This window comes from Amblyomma maculatum, chromosome 2 (assembly GCF_055883805.1).
Source record: "Amblyomma maculatum isolate TAMU_Amacu chromosome 2, ASM5588380v1, whole genome shotgun sequence".
Taxonomy (NCBI): Eukaryota; Metazoa; Arthropoda; class Arachnida; order Ixodida; family Ixodidae; genus Amblyomma; species Amblyomma maculatum.
Window position 1 is genome coordinate 207,092,541 of NC_139345.1, and position 7,576 is coordinate 207,100,116.

Here is a 7,576-nt window from a genome sequence, read left to right on the forward strand (position 1 = left end):
TTCTTAGCACCCCCTGCTGCGTCACAGGTCTGACCGCCGCCGTGGTCAGTTGTTCCGCAGCCGCTGGTGACTGAGGGCCGGGTTTTTATGTAACTAATCATGAGAGGTTGCGACCAGTTACTGCACCAGGGTGGCCAACTCCTGTTATGGTGAGGGAGTGCGTTGCCGGAGGTGTTCACCGGCATCAGGTCGCACCCCGAACCTGTTTATGCATTGCTTCGTACCGCTTTCGAATAAAAAAAAACAAAGCTGATCGTCTGACACTGATGCATCCTTTCTCTTCTGTGCGGAGGGATCACGCGTACTGGATCTGGCCGTTACAAAGATAAAATGAGAAAAGAGGACGATAATGGTTGGTTGGTTGGTGGGGTTTAACGTCCCAAAGCAACTCAGGCTATGAGAGACGCCGTAGTGGAGGACTCCGGAAATTTCGACCACCTGGGGTTCTTTAACGTGCACTGACATCGCACAGCACACGGGCGCCTTGCTTTTCGCCTCTAGTGGTAGCCGTCCCATTTACAATGACGATGACGATGCGGAAAGGAGCGCGCCCCCTGGCAGTGAGGAAGAAGAGACAGCGGCTGCAATGGCGGCGATGTATCAACGTTTACTCAACGCAAAGCGGCGCCTGTTGGGCGATCCTGAGGCCGGATGCAACGCGCAACCGACGTTCTCCTGGGCCGAAGGGGGCGGTTGGTCTTCGGCGCGCACGTTGACTCGCTGGCTGGTGCTGGCCGGGCTCCTGGGCACCGCCGCCACCCTCGTGCTGGTGGCCTCCGGTGAGGGACGGCTTGCTTGGTTCACAGCGTGCGCAGAATTCTTCAGCCGGGAAACCCATCCCGCTAAGAACGTCAGCCAACCACGCAGATCTGTACATGTATTTATGGGTTTCATTGTGCGCGGGAAATTCGGAGGTCGTGGGTTTTTATCTCACCGGTCCCTTAAGATTGTTCATGCTGCATTTCAATCAATTATTTCTTTTATTACACTATTACTTCACAATGATCAATACGCACACAATTATCTTCTATGCTTTACTTGGTGTCGGTGAATGTTGGCTATCTTTATTTTCGTCACATAACGAGACCCCTCATTTACCCAACAATTGTTTGCTGATTAGTTTAATTATAGAGGGTCTCATTTCAGACTGACCTGAGGTAACATTTCGCGTAAGAGGGTTATCAAACACCTCCCACCCTCCCTGTTGGATTGCGCTCCACTTTACAGTTGCGGTAAGACAGATGAGAATGAAGCCAACAGCCACTGATACAAAGGAGAGATTGTTTTGATGAATGTGTATTAATAACTAAACGTGATTAGAAAATATGGGAGAGAACAACCGCATATCGCCGGCGGGATCCGAAGTTTGCGTCCGGTGCTAAACCACTGAGCTGCGGTGAAGGCTTTTTCATCTTTCTTAGGTATTTATGTTACGTGTAACCTAATTCCAAGAGCGTTCGCCAGCGCCACTTTCCTCCCCAGCGGCTGACGTGGAACGTTCTGTGATGCAGCAAGAGAGAGAGAGAGAGAACTTTATTTCAAAAAGAAAAAGAAAAGAGAAAGGAAAAAGAAAAAAGAAAAAAAAGGGGGGGGCAGTGAGTGGAGTCTTCATTTCAAGACCCCAGTGGCCTGGGCTGCCGCTCTTGCCTGAGTTACCAGCCTACGCTGGGTCTCTAGATCATAGCATTGCAGAGTGGCCTCCCACTGCGCCTCCGAATGGTGCATGTTTATGTGTGGAGGTTTGGTGCCTGTGCACCCCCATGTGACGTGGTAGGCGGTGGGCTGGTCGTTGCACCAAGGGCATATGTCTGTGTAGTGTTCTGGGAATATTATCTTGTATTGATGTAGGTTGGGGTAAGTGTTGGTTTGGAGCTGTCTCCATTCCCGCATTTCCTGTGCATTTAGACCCTTGTGTGGAGGGGGATAAATCCTACGTTGTTCCCGTAGGTACTTAAGTTGCGCGCCGTAAGTCGCTGGGACAGGAATGCTGGTTGTGAGATCGGGATTGGTGGCCGCTCGGTTTGTGTGACCTCGAGCTAGCCTATCCGCGACCTCATTACCTTCCAATCCAGAGTGGCCCGGAACCCAAGTGATCTGATGTTTGAGCTGTGAGGTTGTAGCCAATGGGTTAGTTGTGAAGCGAGCTAATTTTTTAGGTATTCTGCCTGCAAGAAGGAGCCGACACGCCGCTTGTGAGTCGGTGATTACGTGCAGCTCTCGATTGGTCGCGTCTCCGTAGGTAATGGCCAGCACGATCGCCGCCACTTCCGCTTCTGTGGTAGTACAGTGCGGGATGGACATGCTGGAGACTTCTGTGTATGAAGAGCCCACCACCAAGACTGCTGCTGCGCTCGGTGTATGCTCGTATAGAGCGGCATCCACATAGACAGTTTTCGGACTGCGTTCCACTGCACGTTTAAGATAATTCACTCGGGCGTGTCTTCTGCCTTCGTTATGGACTGGAGACATGTTCTTTGGGAGCGGGGACACATATACTCTTGCCCGGTACGGAACAGGAATGTTAGTCGTTGACTGTATAGCTTGTACGTCCGAAGGATAGCCAACGCGCTTGAGAATGAGCCGGCCAGTCTCAGTTGACAGAAGGCGTTCCCTTTGGGACAGGAGGACCGCCTCTTGAATTTCTTCAAATGTGTTGTGCAGTCCAAGAGCTTCCAATTTGACGTTGGAGGTGTATGGTGGGAGGCCTAACACGTTCCTGTAAGCTGCACGTATCATTGCGTTTACTTTGTTGAGATCTCTTCGGAGCAGGGTGAGGTAAGGTAGTCCATAGGAGAGGCGACTGATGACCAGCACCTGCACCAGATGGATCGTGTCTTCTTCCCGCATGCCTTTTCGGTTTCTGACCACCCGGCGGATCATTTTAGAGATCTGCTGTGTTGTATTCTTGAGGAGGTGGAGCACGTGGTCTACTTTTCTATCGCTTTGGAGCCAGAGACCAAGGATTCGTATGAGTGGCACTTCCCGGATTGGAACCATATGCAGGAGGATGCTAGATTGCCTGGTGATGTATAGTGGTACCCACGTATGCGGATGACTTCGGATTTATCTGGGGAGCATTGAAGCCCGCTTCGAAAGGCCTGTTTCCACGCAGGTTGCGGCTGCTTGAAGTGTGATGCAGCAAGTGTCACGTAGGACGTCATTTAACGGGAAGGCTGCCGCTGTTTGATAACCCTCTTACGCAATGCGTATTACGTCAAGGCAGTAAATTTCGAAGCCCATCGCTAAGCTGATCACTGACCAGCAAGCAGATAAATGGAGAATCATGGGCTTCGTTATGACATACATAAGAAGGAAGCCAACTGCCACAAAGGAATGCATGCGAGCTATGCCTGAACGACCTTGACTTCACATGTATAGAAGGCATTCACGTGACGTCATCCGCAAGGGGCGCCAGTGGCTGGTGCGGTATTCGCCATGTGCGTGGTCGTGTCTGCGGGCGCAGTAACCAGCGCAGTATATTACTCGCCATCCGTGGGCGCCTATTCGCGTCTTGCCGGAATTTGTGCCTCCGAAAACCGTGGGAATGAGTGAATACACCCGTGGACAGCGCGGAATAAGGAAAACGACGGTCCCGAAAAAAGGTTCGACTTTGTGAAAACATCGGCTCGTAAGATACTCAGGTAACTTCACGTGAAGTGCGGCGTACTACCAAGACCACTGCCTCGCGTTGAAGTCACCGACATCTCGATCTCCTTGTGAAGGGCAGTCTTTTACGACAGGTGAAAAAATTTAAACGCACAAATCCATGAAACCGTTTAACTTTTTTGTCAATCGGGAGAGGCCAAGAGGCGCTCGTGTCTGGGGGTGTCGATGGCGGCGCGCCCTTTTTAAAGGTGAGTAAATTGTTATGTGACTTAGCTAGCGCAAACTGTCTCCTGTGTCGACTTGCAAGTTGGGTATTACAACTTTATCAATGGTTTTTGGTCCATATCGCGTTGTTGCGAAGCTAGGTTCCAGGTAAGTGCATCTCAAGTATAGCTAGTTGCCGACAGTAAATTTTCAGAACATTCTGGCTGCGCTTCCGTTTATGCCGCAATCGCGTGAAAGAGTTTGCTCGACCTTCTGTCACCCAAATTAAGCAACTGATACGCTTTGCTTTACTGCTGGAATAGCGCCTGTGCAAGCTTCGATCGGCACTTCACCGACTACCGTCACTGGAAATTGCGTTTCGCGGTCACGCCAGTTTTGGAGTTGGGACTATTAATAAGACGCTGTTTCTTCAAGACGCGTCTTGCATCAGTGGCAGCTAACAGTTAACAGATTTGATGAGCTGCAAGTCGTGTTGCGTGTAATACGCAGCCGGCCATTTTTGCTGTCGAGCGGCTGCATGGGTAAATGCGTAGTTGCAACACCGAACAGGAAGTGTTATGACCCGTGGCAGGAAAATACCGCTGCTTACTCCATGCGCAGAAAGGGCTCCACAATGAAAAGTGGATGGGGAAGTATTGAACACTTAATAAAGCTTTACGGAGGATTTCCAATAGACGGCGGGCATCTGCCAGTAACCCTGATACTGTGCGCGCCGTTGCATGCCACCGACGACCATCGACAGGGCGGACAAAGCTTGACGATGCTCGCGCCATCTAGTAGTACGTTGGGATTTCCTGTAGCCTCTACCGGCGTGGAGGAGGGTGATAATGGCGAAGTATTTCAAGGATAGGCTACACGCAACGTAAATGCTTGAGAAAGTATAGGATTAAAAGTGGTAGAAGAGCGAATGCAAAATTTGGAGGTCGCGGGTTCGGATCCCGCCGGCGGCATGTGGCAGTTTTTTCTTCTAGTCCGTAACCAACTATCTCCACGTTTAGCTGTTACTTCACATTAATCAATAAAATATTCTTTTGTCAGTGACTGTTAGCTCGCTACTTATGCAAGCCCGTCATTTTCTCTGCATTAGTTCTCGGTAACACAGGACGTTCCTCGTCCGCCGATTTGAATGAGCGTCCGGGCCGACGGCGGACATTGTCAAGGATAGGGAATACGAAACAAACGCGAGAAAGAAACCGTTTGCCCTTTACGCGGCTACAGTCGGCGCATGCACGACATCGCGAACTGTTTGCATTGGCGGGAGCTCAGTGCCAATTCACCCGTGTTCTCACATCATGGTCCAGCTGCAGCACTTCTGACTTACCAGCCATTCAATTTGGCTGTCAGGAAGGATAAAAACATCACAGTATTATGTTTGGATGAATTCATCCTCCTTTGTCCGATCCTGTACGACAAGATCAGATGCAACACTCGCCATAGGCCTATATATCGGGATACTCTTACGCCACACATTCATACGCACAACTTCCGATCCTGCCTACAGCAGCTCTTCCTCTGACGTAATACGGTTGTCTTAAGAGCGGTTGGCTGAACCAAATGCGTGTAAGAGTGTTCTTGCCGACCATTCCTGGCAGGTCCTCCAGCTTGGTGCAACGCCACCCTCCCCCGTCGTATATTTTCCCATGGACTTGAATCATTTTAGTTTAAATAGCTTTCTCCTCGTGCTAAGCCAGGTTGCGGGCTTGCAGGAGCGCGCACAGCTCGGGAAACCATGGCGGCCGTGGCGATGAGCCAGCCCAAGCAGCCCTCAGCCGAACCGTCGCGACACGGCAGCGCCATCAGTGGAGGTAGCTGCGTGGCCTACCGAACCTGCCTGTGGTTCCGACGCGCCACCGTGCAGGTTCCCCTGCTCAACCTCTTGCTCCCAGCTAGCAGGTGACAGCATCGCTTTCTGCATTGGGTGTGTGGGTTGCCCGAATCTGGGAAAAGCCCGCACAACGATGCGACGCTCTGCCGTTCTTAACATGGGTATAAGCTTCGTCGCCTCCTTTTTTTTTCTGCCAGATCGCGAGTGCGATTCACTCGACTTCGCTTTTCATTAGCAGCATGCAGCTCTTCTCGCTAACTTGTTCTTTTTTTCCCGGAGAGTAGCAGCTGCTCCGTGGATGAGAAAATGTGAGAAACCGGCCGACGCGCGACGAGTTTGCGGCCCAACGCTAGAGGCTTCTGGGCATCTCCAAAATGATGAACGCCTTTTAACGAGCTAACTTTAGGAGCACTACTTAGGAAAAAGAAAACGAAAAAAACAAAACAAAAAAAGACATCCGCTTGCGTTGGTTCCCCGATGACTCACAACTGCTTTTATCACGTCCCAGGGTGATGCTGCGCGGTCGAACGCGGATTGGTCGCTAGGCTGCGTGACGTCATGCGAACATTTCGAGGCCACCCAGGCCGATTTGACGGCGTCACCGCTGCCGCGATGCATGCTGGTACAGCCTTTGTCAAAAGGTTTAGAGCCCAGAGGGTTTGCGTTTAAGCCGTATAGCATGGCGTTTTTAAAAGTCGCCGAAGTCATAGCTTTGGAGAGCGTTGTGGGCGCCACTGACGACAGCGCCCCAAGCGGCAAGCTAACCAGGCTGACCGCCGGAAGACCCCGACATGGGCGTCCGCGCTAAGCAGAGCGGGAAACGGGCGCCATTACCTGATGTATAAATAAACAGTTTTGCTTGTTATACCGGCTACGTCTACCACATGGTGGCAGCGGCGGGATAACCAACGCAGCGTGACACCCAGAAGGACAGCGAGCCCAACGTAAGTGGCCGCAGCGTCATGCCAGACACTCGCGGCGCGAACGAAGAGCGCGCGAGCGGCACTCCGAGAATGACGTTCAACCCGCTCGCCGTGGAACTGCCGACAAAGCTCGATTCTGCAAGCCCGAAGATTAGACACGATGGCACCGCAGGTGGGAACGCTACCGACTCATCTCCGGTCTGACAGGACAGGAAGAGACGACGCAAATCAACACATTACTCTACGCCATGGGCGAAGAAGCGGAGGACGTGCTCGCTGCTTTGAAACTGACAGACGAACAGATGGCATGATACTCCGCCGTGGTGAGTGCTTTTGAAAAGCATTTCCTACCTCGAAAGAATGTCATCTATGAGAGAACGCGATTTAACTCTCGGAAACAAGAGCAGCATGAAAACGTCGATGCATTTGCGACTGAACTGTTCAAGATGGCCGAAAGATGCGATTACGGAACTCTCAAAGACGCACTGATTCGGGACAGGCTCGTGGTCCGCTTGTGAGACGTAAAACTCAGCGAGAGCCTGCAGCTTGACGCAGAACTCACTCTTGAAACAGCAATCACAGCTTCCCGCAATTCAAAGCGCGAAACTTCAACACAGAGAAATTCGCTCCATCGAACAGCCAGCTCTCGACATGGGAGAAGTTCGCGGCCAGATAAATGTCAAAACTCGCCAGAACGAAGCGAAGGTGCCTTTCAAGTCGCGCCCTCAACGTACACACAACACGGGAGACGAACGCTGCAAGTGGTGTGGTGGTGTGCGTGACCGCACGATGACAGTGTCCCGCCCGCGATAGACAAGACGTGCAACCAGTGTGGGAAAAAAGGCCACTACGCCCGCGTCTGCATGTCTAAGCCCAAGGACGAGACCTCGAGTATCCGACAACGACCAAAAGATCTCGGAGAGCTATATCTAGGCGAAATCAAAGTGGGAGTGAACACGCCGTGGAGGATTACTGCTACCGTGAACAACTTGCCTTT

General features: G+C 51.6%; 1 pseudogene; it reads right to left on the reverse strand.

Moving 5' to 3' along the window:
- The window catches only part of LOC146201127 (uncharacterized), a 46,229-nt pseudogene extending 45,391 nt beyond the window's left edge, over positions 1 to 838 (reverse strand).
- Between the last annotated feature and the right edge of the window lie 6,738 nt (positions 839 to 7,576).